General features: G+C 34.6%; 1 protein-coding gene across 3 annotated transcripts in view; it reads left to right on the plus strand.

Annotated features, from left to right (window-relative positions):
* elfn1a (extracellular leucine-rich repeat and fibronectin type III domain containing 1a) overlaps window positions 1-13332 on the plus strand; it is a 153479-nt gene that overhangs the window by 13255 nt on the left and 126892 nt on the right. For 2 of the 3 annotated variants that reach the window (XM_051106064.1, XM_051106061.1), the window contains exon 1: window positions 4593-5019. The exons of the other annotated variant lie outside the window; for it this stretch is intronic. The gene's annotated coding sequence lies outside the window, so the exon portion shown is untranslated. Of the gene's footprint in view, window positions 1-4592; window positions 5020-13332 lie in introns of those variants that run through there. 3 annotated transcript variants of the gene reach the window in all.

Here is a 13332-nt window from a genome sequence, read left to right on the forward strand (position 1 = left end):
TCCCAGAGCCTGTGCTATACAAGCTTTTGTGCTTAAAAAGTATACAAATTTGTATTTTTCGAAAACAATGACCGATCGCTTCGCTAGATAAGACCCTGGGCTGGGATTGGTTGGAGCCCTTCGATCCATAATAAAAGTCTTTCTCCAATGAAAAAGTCACCTTATGTGAATCAGGGGGAAAATTCAAGGGGGAGCTCCAAAACAGTCCAAAACAGTTCTTAAGAAATATTTTAGGGGAAGTTTTTTTTGTTTTTTTTTTTAGTGCTGTAGCGTTACTAGAGAGCGTTATTATGGATTATGAATTTATATTTTGGCCAGAAGCTAAGGTTGAAACATCTTAATGATGGATCTGTTTCTTACAAACACGCAGCGTATCACTTCACAAGGTGTTAACTGATGGACTGGAATCATGTGTGGATTATTATAAACCGTACTTGTGGATTATTATGATGTTTTTATCAGCTGTTTGGACTCTCATTCTGACGGCACCCATTCTCTGCTGAGCATCCATTGTTGAGAAAGTAATGTAAGGTTAAATTTCTCCAAATCTAATGAAGAAACTCTGCAGTTGAGGTCAAAAGTTTACATACACCTTGCAGAATCTGCAACATGTTAATTGTTTTACCAAAATAAGAGGGATTGTACAAAACGCATGTTATTTTTTATTTAGTACTGACCTGAATAAGATATTTCACACAAAAGACATTTACATATAGTCCACAAGAGAAAATAATAGTTGACTTCATAAAAAAATGTATTTATTTATTAAAGTTTTATAATATGGTGTTGTTACCTGAATGATCCACAGCTGTGTTTTGTCCTGAACAGTTAAACTACCTGCTGTTCTTCAGAAAAATCCTTCAGGTCCCACAAATTCTTTGGTTTTCCAGCATTTTTGTGTATTTGAACCTTTTCCAACAATGACTGTATGATTTTGAGATCCATCTTTTCACACTGAGGACAACTGAGGGACTCATATGCAACTATTACAGAAGGTTCAAATGCTCAATGATGCTTCAGAAGGAAACACAATTTATTAAGAGCCAGGGGTGTAAACTTTCATACAGAATGAAGATGTGCATGTTTTTCTTATTTTGCCTATATATATATATATATATATATATATATATATATTTCATTTAGTGCTGCCTTTGAGATGCTACAGAAGATACATGTTTCCCAGAAGACAAAATGAACCATTCTTTTTATAAATTCAGCTATAATTTTCTCTTGTGATTTATATGTAAATGTCTTTTATGTGAAATATCTTATTCAGGTCAGTACTAAATAAAAAATAACATGCATTTTGTATGAAACCTGTTGAAAATAATGAACTTTCTGCATGTTTTGCAAGATGTATGTTACTTTTTGACCTCAGTGGTCAATGGATGTTGGCTTTAAAAAGATTAATTTAGAAGTCTTTGTAGACACTATGTATTCCTTTCTGTTCTAGTAATGATTATTTTAAGACTGTTAAGCTGCTGGAATCATTAAAAGGAGCCAAGACTAGGACCAGAATGACACCAGTGGCATTAATGTATGGTATTTCAGGCTGATCTTGCTCATTGGCATGTTTTACTTGCACTTAACAATATCCAATTAACCTACACTTACTTGCATGCAGCCCAGAAGGTATTTAGCAGTAAAGCTCTCCCTTTCATTATTAATCAGCTGGAATTCATTAGCACAGATACAAATTACAGGTCTGATAGCCCTGCTAACATAAACATAGCTTCAGCTGCTTTGATTTGTGAAAACAAATATACATTTAAATAAAGAGAACATTTGTGTGACTCATTTATGAGAGCCTGCAACATTTACAGTGTTGCATAAAACTTACTGAAAGATCAATTTGCACCCCTCGTCTTACCCCTGATTGACTACTACCTACAACAGGAATAGCAAGCATTTAACCTCGCCACGTCACATCAGCCTGCCCACTCTAATGAGCAGTCAGCGCTGACAGCCCCAACCCTGCAGCTGTGCGGACCGGTGATCCTCAGCAGGCACACACACACACACAAGCCCGGCCACTCTGTGGGTAATGCACCAGATCACCAGCGCCTCTCTACAGATGGATGCCCACTCAGTGCCTGTGTGCTTCTTTATGAGTGCTGCAGAGAGCTGGGGAACTTCAGCCTCCACAATGCATCCATCCTGTGCCAAACACTTAGGCAGCAGCCCACATCTCCCTGCTGCCCCCTTCTTCAAGTACTGCTTCCAGAGAGTCAAGGTTACAAAGTATGAAGAATGCCTGTCAGTCGTACCTCAAAGGTTTACCAACCTTAAATTGTGACTGAGTGCATTTGGAGGATGTGGTGGATAGGTGCTGTTCCCAAGAGTGCATGAAGTCAATATGCAATGATGCCAGTCTTATTTTTCCCTCCTTCGCTTTTTTACCCCTCCCTGTATGATTCCAGCAAGAAACTGTATTTTGAGAATGCTGACTGTATGTGTGGAGATTGGATGGGAATTTAGTGATTCCGTTTGTGATACCTCTTATTGATAGTTCAACAATGGCGGCATTAATGATTCTTATACACTACCAGTCAAAAGTATTTGGACAGTAAGATTTTTAATGTTTTTTTTTTAAAGAAGTCTCTTCTGCTCATCAAGGCTACATTTATTTGATCCAAAATACAGTAAAATTTTGAAATATTTTTACTAATTAAAACAACTGTTTTCTATTTGAATATATATTTATAATGCAATATATCCCTGTGACTTCAAAGCTGAATTTTTATCATCATTACCCCACTCAAATGATCCTTCAGAAATCTTTCTGATATTCTGATTTGCTTTATTATTATTATTATGTTAAAAAACAAACAAAAGCACGCACATCAATCTCAAAAGGGTGCTCGACTAAAAACATGTACAATTCAAATATAAAGTCGGCAACACCATGACTCCAAAAGTATCATAAATTTTTATTTAAAAAGCTTTCGCATAGCGTGTGACGTTTCTGATGAAGAGCCTGCGTGCTCGAAACGTCACACGCTATGCGAAAGCTTTTTTTAAAAAAATTTGCGATACCTTTGGAGCCTTGGTGTTGCCGACTTTACATTTGAATTATTATTATTATGTTGAAATCAGTTGAGTAGATTTTTTTTCAGGATTTTTGATGAATAGAAAGTTCAGAAGAACAACATTTCTTTTGTAACATTATATATTGTCTTTATCATCACTTTTGATCAAATTAAAGCATCATTGCTAGATATAAGTATTAATTTCTATAATTTCTTTCACATAAATAAATAAATAAATAAATAAAATACTGACTTTTGTTACAAAAAACATTTTTTTCAGATAAATTCTGATCTTTGTATCTTTCTATTTATCAAACAATCCTGAAAAAAAAAAAAAAAAAAAAACTACTCAACTAAGTATGGATAAATTATAATAATAATAATAATAATAATAATAATAAAACATTTCTTGAACAGTAAATCATGATGCTGAAATTTTAGCTTTAATCCCAGGAATAAATTACATTTTAAAATATATTCAGATAGAAAGCAGTTATTTTAAATAGTAAAAATATTTCACAATATTACTGCTTTTGCTGTATTTTGGATCAAATAAATGCAGGCTTGGTGAGCAGAAGAGACTTCTTTAAAAAACATTGAAAATCTTACTGTGCAAAAACTTTTGACTGGTAGTGTAGTTCTTCAATGTAATGCAGTTCTTATTACATTACTGCCTTCAGCAGTCTTTTGCCAAATTATGAAATAATCAAGATTTAATAGAACAACAGGATGCAACAGAAATACATATAATAGAACATAATGCAAAATGTGAGTTTGAACCGTTTTTAGTCAGATTAATTCAATATCCGCCCTGACTGAGTAGGCGTTTTTGATTCACCAAAAGAACCAACTCATATGAGTCGTTCATTTGATAATTGGACAAGTCTTTCCATGTTGTATTTTGATAGTCGAACTACGCTTAGTATGTTTTATAATTATTATAAGCTACTCCTACGAGCCATTTGTTCGGTATTTGGACCAAACACTGTTTTTGATTCGCTAAAAAGAACCATCTCCTAAGATTCATTCGTTTGGCGATTGCACTGTTCTCGATTCACTGTAAAGAACCAGCTCTTATACTGAATCATTCGTTCTGAAATCGAACGACGCTGGTCGCTCTGTTAATTTAGTAGACGCGTCGTTAAAAAGTAGTACATATGCTATTTTATTACGGTGCTCTATACTAATTACCGATTGTTTGAAAAAAAATCGGCACCGGTATTTTTTAAAAAACAGATTTCCAATAGCACAACAGGTATTGTTGGTGCTGTAACTTTTTCTGAAGGAATAAAACAGGCTAGATATTAATCCCTCGATCAGCAGCGTAAATAGTATAATTGGCATGTTTGCAAAAGGCTTTATTCTACACAACCTATGTTCTCCCCGTGCTGCGTTAAGCAGATTTACAAATTCGAAAATAACACGAGTTTAGATGCTTCCCGCGTACAGTGATGATGTGTTAACATCTCACATTTTGAACTAAACAGTTCTCTCACGTGGCGCACAGCCCTCTTGCCTTCAGTGTCGAACCCACACCATTTATAGCCTCGCAGTAACCTACAATCTTATTATGAGATTTAACTTTGCCCCAACTGGACTTGTGGATGAGCAGTGCTCTAGTCCCGCGCTCCTCAACTCAACTAATAAATGACTGGAAATAGTTACAAGGCGCTGCCGCTCGCGTTATGACAGACAAAACTACTCTGCCATGTCTCTGTCTGTGCGGAATACATAAAGGCTCTGCCTTGAATTAATCACTCGCTCTTTAATGGATCTTTGAGGATCGCGCTTGACGCAGTGAGGAGCTGCAGCTCTTTGTATTCCGAGGCCAAGAGGAACCTTGTGTGTGTGTGTGCGTTTTTTTTTTTTTTTTTTTTTTTTAACCCTCGTCCGATATCTACTGCCTCTTAGAAAATGTCAAGGGGGTACATGGTGACATAGGGACCCCGGTTTGGTTACGGAGAGACTCTTGCTTCGCTCTGCGAAAGAGGTAAGTGAGAAATGCTTTGGAATGTCGCATCTACGTCGCTTCTAACGTTGGGTTTGTCGGACGGGAAACGAAAGGAGCGCAAGTGTAGTCTGAGACATGTAAGTTATCCATGTGGCTTTTGTACATCCGCGTATTTGCAACAAATGCCTCGGCGTGACTTGTCTTAACTTGGAAATCCATCGGCTAATGTGTTGAGTTGGACAGTGAGACCTACACGGACTTAAACCGATCATTAATTCGCTTCGTTTTGCACTAAGGCGTGAGTGTACATGGATGTTCAAACGTAGACGCGAGTTCTTTTTGGAATCATTTGACATTCTGCGTGGAATCATTTGACAAATACTGACATGATGCATTTGTGCGCTAATGTATGGAATTCTAAGCTACGTGCAGGAAGTGAACACTTCATTCCTGTTAGTTTAAGGCTTGTTGAACTCCAAAGCGTCTCACTTAGAGATCTCACACGCTTGAATATCTTGCACTTTCGCTAAAAGCTACAGAATGTCGCCCAGCGTTTCAGGACCATGGACAGCAGACAGATTTGGTTTGCCGCTAGAGTTCGCCTTCAGCCGTAAAACTGACAACTGATCGCCCCTTTCAGTCCTCAGTCACTAGATTTTAGTGAATCGCGTGTGCGAGTGCGATCTGTACATGGCAAATGCGCTTATAGTAGCTTACGGTATCCGTTTACGCCGACAAAGCTCTGAAAGTTTTCCAGTCTATTTCAGAAATGAAAGTGCGCTGCTTACTGTATATACAAATACAGTTCGTTTCCAGTCGTGAGTAGAATCAGTGCATGAGTGTTTCTCTGTGGACTGCACGTTAGGATTGCTAAATTAAGAAATCATTTGACTCTGGAAGTCTGATAAATTATTCAGAGACGTAATAATTGAGTTAAGACTGGATGTATGACGCAGACATGTGGAGTATGTCATTTCAAAGACTTCACGTATACACAAACCAGCTGTAGTGCTTTAATAAAACTCCAGATTAAGGAAAATCACACATTTTACAAACACAGTCTGAGTTAAAAAGAAAAGACATGAAAAAAATGACCAACCTGCTCCGTTTAACAGGACTTGGATTCAGTGCAAATGCCCAGTTATCTGTGAAATGTAAGCGCTGCATGCTTTAAACTGTGAAATGTGTGCATCCAGTTGGATATGCAATTGATTTTCCTCACCTTGACTGACATAACTGTACAGTTAAACTTTGAGACCCATCCTCTGAAAGATACTAAGCGTATTAGGTCATCCGAGTAACACAGTTCACATATTAAGAAAAGAGCTTCGTCCATCATGCTACTGTCACAACGGTGTATTCCAGTAAGAACTGGATCAGCAAACGGAGTAGTGGTGCACCTATCCCACTCAAAACACGCAAATGCATTTGGCAGGACAAACCTTTTCTTTTTCTTTTTTGCATTTTAAAACTTAGAAATCACTCTCAGAGTTTTTTTTTTTTTTTTTCTTTTTTAAATGCAACTAACTCATTTTGGACTTGTTTTGTTTTGACAATAACAGGTCGAAAAGTATTGTTGAAGCCTAAAATAATGCATTTTATTCATCTGAAGCAGGCGTTTTCAGCCAGAGACCCCAGATTCTGAGGACCGCCCAACATGAAAAAGCTATATTTTCTTGGTAACAGTGTATAATAACTGTAATTGAGACAAAATGCATGATATAATGCTTTATATGTCTCAGGAGGACCCACAGGAGTACTTTCAGGGACCCCTGTTTGAAAACCTTGGATCAGAATAAAGTGAACGTTATTATTTTTTATTTTAGTACATGTATGAGTCATTGCTCAAAGATCATTCACTAAAACATATATGAATGACTGAATTGCACTATGAGCTACAGACGGATTGAAAATCTCCACCCTCGCTTTAATCATCTGGTAAAAAACAAGGCGAATCATTCTCGACTTTCATCGGGAGGATTTGCTCAAGAGCTGTGCTTAAGCATAACCTAACGATCAACGAAGACTTGCGCTAGTTCAAAAACCTAAAACATCATTTGTTAGATGCGTACGTCTGTCCCCTTCTCTCTCTCTCCATCTCTCTTATCTTGATTATGCAGCTCGAAGATTGAGTCAGCTGTTTTGTATGCAAGGTGTCTGAGCCAGGCTCTTTGTGGAGGAGAGAGCAATCGTGCCGCGGATACAGAGAAATAGAGAGAGAGAGATGGATAGACGGGCAGATAGACAGACATGAAGAAGGGGATGAGGGTGAAAAGACATCACGTCTGTATGTGCGGTGTTGGAAAAGCAATGCTCATATTAATATCATATTATGTGGCTTTATAAAAAGCATCCTTTATGTCTGCAGCACTCACCTAAGGCATAATGAATGATAAATTATGTAGCCACCCAATGTGCTCACTTAATACATAGACTCATAAAACACAAGTGCAATTGTTGGCGATATATGAGGTAGAAGGCTTTTACAGCACCGCTGAGTGTGTGTTGATAATGGATAAGGACAGGTCTGAACCGATCATTCTGAGAGACGACCGCCATGATCCAGTAAAGTAGAGGAGAATAAAAGAGAAGACTTACACAGGTGAAGAAGAGCCAGACATTGATAGCAATCAGTTTACTATTATAGTTTCATCATTACTGAAAACTGAGTTTTTTTTTTTTTTTTGGGCTTTGTCCATTTCCGCTGTGGTGCAAATTAATGCTTATATGTAAAATGAACAGACTCCAAAGCGTGCTGTGAGTTTGGTGGGGGATAATTGAGAATGAATGGGGGAAAGTCACGTGAAAGGAGGCAATTCTTCCATCGCAATATGATTGGATATGACTGGTTATGGTAATCCCACGTCTTGTGTTCGTTCGCGTCTGAATAAACAATATAATGCCGTTATTAAGACTAATTAAAAAAGTAAGTAAACAACTCACACACTTAGATACAACCATTTTGTTAAGTCAAAAATAAGACTTAAAATGATATGAAAACATGATCTGTGGGAGTTTTTAGTGAGTAAATCAACTTGGTAAAATTTAAATTTCTGTGTCTGTGACCAATATTTACAGAGCTTTGATGACTGATGATCCGAAAAATTAAAAGTTAACTGTTGATAAATTCATTTTTATATTTTGCTGGTTTATGTTGGTTTATATTCATTCATTTTATTATACTTATTTTGTATTTTATTATTATCTTTTAAAATTTGTTTTCTAAAAATATTCTAAAAATAAAAGGGGTTGTTTTTTTTTTTGTTTTTTTTTTTTAAATTGGTTCATTTTTTTATAGTTATTTTGTAGTTTATTATTATCTCTTATCTATCTAAATTGTGTAATAGAGACAATCTCTGGAGACCTTACAGTTATATTTGTTTTGTGAAGAGCATGTTCTTTTAAAAAGTTTTTTATTTTTATTTTAAAATTCATTTTATATTTTGTTGGTTTATTTTGGTTTATATTGGTTCATTTTTTTTATATAGTTATTTTGTAGTTTATTATTATCTCTTAGTGATTGCTTTGTAAAAATATTATAAAAATATGTTTTTGTTATTTTTTTTATGTTATTTTTTTAATAAAATGTGTAACCTGTACATGTAAGAAAAAAACATAAAGCAGTAAATTATGTAATAGAGATTATCTATGGAGACCTTATAATTACATTTGTTTTGTGAATAGCATTTTTATTTTTTAAACAAAATTGAATTTTTTATTTTTAAATTAATTTTTATATTTTGTTGGTTTATTTTGGTTTATGTTGGTTAGTTTTTTGTGGTTATTTTGTAGTTTATTATTATCTTGTAATGATTGCTTTCTAAAAATATTCTAAAAATTATACTAAAAAAATATTTTTTTTAAAAAAATAAAAAATGCTATGTGATACAATGTATAGATGCAGAAAAAAAAAATAAAGCAGTAAATTATATTATAGAGACGATCCCTAGAGAACTTATTTTTAATTTATTCATTTGTTAATTTAATTTAATTATTTTGATAAATAATGATAAATAATGATGATGTGTTCACAAATAAAATCTATCTATCTATCTATCTATCTATCTATCTATCTATCTATCTATCTATCTATCTATCTATCTATCTATCTATCTATCTATCTGTCTGTCTAGATTAGTTCAGATTAATTTAAAGCATGCATCAAATACAGGTAAGCTGATATTATACATGAAAAAGAGTTCCTGCAGTAAACATAGACCTATTGGTATGATGCAGGAATGTGACATGACTAGATGAGACTGGAAGGACACTATTTTTATTCATATGCTGGTACCTTAGTAGTGAGGCGGCAGCGGTTGAATAGGGAAGGAGGAGCTGTCCGTGGTCCTGAACACCCTTGAGAGGCTGTTGGACTGAAGTGGCATATTGGGCTTTGATTCGTTGTGATATGAACTATGTACTTTTGAAAGATGCTTCTTGTTTACACATTGAGACGGCAGCCTTTTGATTTTAAATTGATGGAGATGTTGTAAGCCTGTGGCAATGTCCCTTGCGCTTCACCGCACATTAGCAGCTGGATATGTCTTGTAGCAAACAAAGGTTTTTACTATACCTGAATGCTCGAGGGCATTCGATAAAGTGACATGGAGATTCAAGACTAGTCCGTTTTTTTTTTAAGGCTCTCTTTCACTTTTCTTATCCCGAACACAATACCTTTTGGCAGCAACGCATGGCGTGTTGGGAGGGACTGACTGGAAGCTGACAGCGAGCGTTAAGCCTTGGGACAGCTTGAAACTGACAAGTAATTAAAATCTGAAGCAAATGTTCAGAAAGGAGAAAATGGAGGTTTCGGTGCACATCCGGAAGCCTCAACAGTGTGTTAAATAAGTGACTGGAACTTGCAGATAAGGCTGAAATTAGAAAGCCGGTGTCCTTACAGCCTTTGCCCTTGAGTGCTGTTTTATTTCAATTTAGCAAAGCAAAGATTGCACAGTTGTTGCGATTGTATCTCTTGGAAAGCACACAAATGGCATTAACAGCTTCACCTTGAATCAGCAGCTTGTGTGAGTCATTAACCGCGTGGCTAGCGATTACCTAGCGGTATGGCCCATTCTAACCCCGCGAGCACCGTGCCGGAGTTTGCTTTGGAGATTGCAACTCGCAGATGTCACTGTCAGTCGCAGCTGTATTAAACACAGATAATGTTCTCAAAGCTATTAGAATAAGATAACGTTCACTAAGTGGGACCAGTGTTTTGGAATGGTTGGCGATGCAGATGCAGATCTCATTACAGAGCCTATAGTAAATGCTCTGGACAATATGTGCAAATTCTGTTTTCTAATAGATCTGCAATCTTGTTCACATCATAAACTTGTTGCAATTAAGTCAAAATGGTATTTAAAGTAACCATGAAACCAAAACAGACAATTCTCATTTTTAATTGTTTTAATTCTTCTTCTCCTTTTTTTTAATCCAAAAAAATCCAAATGGGCAAAATCCAGTTTTTTTTTTTTTTCTTTTGTGAGAAGCCATTTCACTCAGATATATTTCACTAAAAAAAGTAATTGCAACCTCCTTTTCATGTCAACTTTAATATAAATAAATCCCTCAAGTAACTTTAATTTAACTATTGAATAATAGAACTAAAATTTCATTTTTTTTAAAAAAATATATATTTATTTGAATAATTTGACATAGTTACATTTGTTCTGTGAAAAGCATGTTTTTAATTTCAATGCATTCTAAGTTTTAGTTTTAAAACTCATTTTTATATTTTGTTGGTTTATTTTGGTTTATGTTGGTTAATTTTTTATGGTTATTTTGTAGTTTATTATTAACACTTAATGAGTGCTTTCTAAAATATATAGAAAAAAAAAAAAACATAAAGCAGTAAATTATGTAATAGAGACGATTTCTGGAGACTTTATAATTACATTTGTGTTGTGAAGAGCATATTTTTAATTTCAATGAATTTTATTATCTCTTTATGATTGCTTTATAAAAAACAAATACAAAAATTATACTAAAATAGTTTTTTAAAAAATACAAAATATGTGCAACCTATAAATGCAGACAAAAAACATAAAGTAGCAAATTATATAACAGAGATGATGTCTGCAGATGTTATAATGACATTTTTTCTGTGAAGAGCATGTTTTTAATTTCAGTTAATTTATAAATCATTCATAATTAATTTTAATAAATTAAAAAAACATTTTTTTGGTTTATTTTGGCTTTATATTGGATAATTTTTATGGTTATTTTGTAGTTTATTTTTCTTTTAATGATTGCTTTCTAAAAATATTCTAAAAATATACTAAAAAAGGATTTTTTTTTAAATATATATAAAATATGTGCAACCTACACATGCAGAAAAACACAAAGCAGTAAATTATGTAATAGAGACAGTCTCTGAATGCTGTAATTACATTTGTTATGTGAAGAGCATGTTTTTAATTTAATTGAATTTAAATGTTTTAATTTTTATATTTTGTTGGTTTATGTTGATTAATTTTTTAATGATTATTTAGTAGTTTATTGTGATTGCTTAATGATGCTTAATGATATTCAAAAATATTTTAAAAATGATACTAAAAAGAGCTGATTTTTTTTTTTTTTTTTTTTTTTGTAAAATATTTGCAACCTATACATGCAGAAAAAACATAAAGCAGTAAATTATACGATATAGATGATATGTCATTTTTATTTAAATGAATTTCAATTCTTAATTTTAAAATTCATTTTTGTATTTTGTTGGTTTATTTTGGTTTATGTTGATTCATTTTTTGGGGAAATTTTGTAGATTATTATTATGATTGCTTTCTAAAACAGGGTTCAGGTTTTTTTTTTTTTTTTTTTTTTTTTTTTTAAATGAAAAAACATAACGTAATGCATCCTATACATGCATTTTTTGGAAATGGTGGTGTGTACAGTCATATATGTTCAGTTTTAAAGACAATATGTTATTAATTTTTTTTCTGCAGTCATTAACAATTGTCTTTAACCCATACACTGAGATGAGGTTAAAATATCTCTTTACCAGAACCATTTTTTTTTTTTAAACAATGTATTAATATCCATTGCTAGAAATCGCTATGCGGGTTGCTGCCGGCACTATTGTTATGGGCAAATCCTTTAGTGATCAGACTCAACATTGGAGAGTGTAAGGGATATTGAACATTACCTCTCTTTCGTCTTCGTCATCCCTCCTGCGAAGTAATTAGAGGTCGGGATACAGAGTAGCATGGCTGTATACCTGCAGGCCTGTGCCCTGACTTGATGAATATCCTGTGCATGAGAATCCATTAAAGCTGGTGATACATAACAGGTTTGTCAATGCTCACTTCAGAGGTTCTTTTATTGATTGAGTTTTTGAGCGGCCAGCCACTCTTCTCAAAGAGCTCTCTCTCTCTATCTCGCTGTCGTTCTCTCATGTGTGCTTGGCTGTCAGATATGCATTCAGTGCAGATATCAATCAGAATGCAGAGCTTTTAGGGGTTACAAGGTCAGTATAATCATAAACCATTGGTGCATCAATAAAATGTGAGATGCATGTGGTGTAAAACAAAGACTAGGACAAGGGTATATATGTACACTAGTATGATGGCTGATTTTTAGTCAGGGTTACATCACAGTGTCATTGTATTTAACAGGATCAATATTCTTGATCACTCTGCATGTCAAGCAAGAGCTGACGCTTGCATCTGCTTCACACACACTGTAAAATTGCTTCCTGTTGAATGAAATGTCCATATTGCAATCACTGTAATTAGTTCACATGGGAAATACAAGGCCTGTGCAATGATTCTGTTCCAAAGCCAAAATAATACTTGTTGGGCAGCAATCCACATACACTGCGTAAGTGTTTTTCAGGGTGGATTCTCAATACAAAGCTTGAGTCCAGTAGTGTGCTCTCGTAGATACCATGTGCACTTCTTAATAAGGCTTTTGGCTAGAAGAGAGAGCTTCCTGTCCTCAGCTGGTCCCTCACTGTGACATACAAGGGCACTAATACCCTTGTCACCTTGATCAATACTTTCTATTTCTACATTCTATCAAATCTTCCTGTCAATGAACTACCAGCTGGTTCACTGCTTGTGAATATCATTTTTAGTTCTGTGAGAGAATTTAGTAGTCAAATATGACTATTATTTAAAAAAGAATCTGAAGGTGTGTGTTAGTAAATTCCATCATGACAACTTTCGGAAGATTTTAGCATGCCAGTGCATATGACAGTGTTAATGTGTTGGTCTTGGCGGAATAAATATGCTACATTGATGAATTGGTGCGGCTGTTGGTTGTTGTTTTTGTAGATTATTGTTACTGCTGCAAAGCAAGTACAGGAACTTGCTACTGCTAATATGTACACCGGTATGGTGCTGTGAGTATTGA

This window comes from Labeo rohita, chromosome 3 (assembly GCF_022985175.1).
Source record: "Labeo rohita strain BAU-BD-2019 chromosome 3, IGBB_LRoh.1.0, whole genome shotgun sequence".
NCBI classification, from domain to species: Eukaryota; Metazoa; Chordata; class Actinopteri; order Cypriniformes; family Cyprinidae; genus Labeo; species Labeo rohita.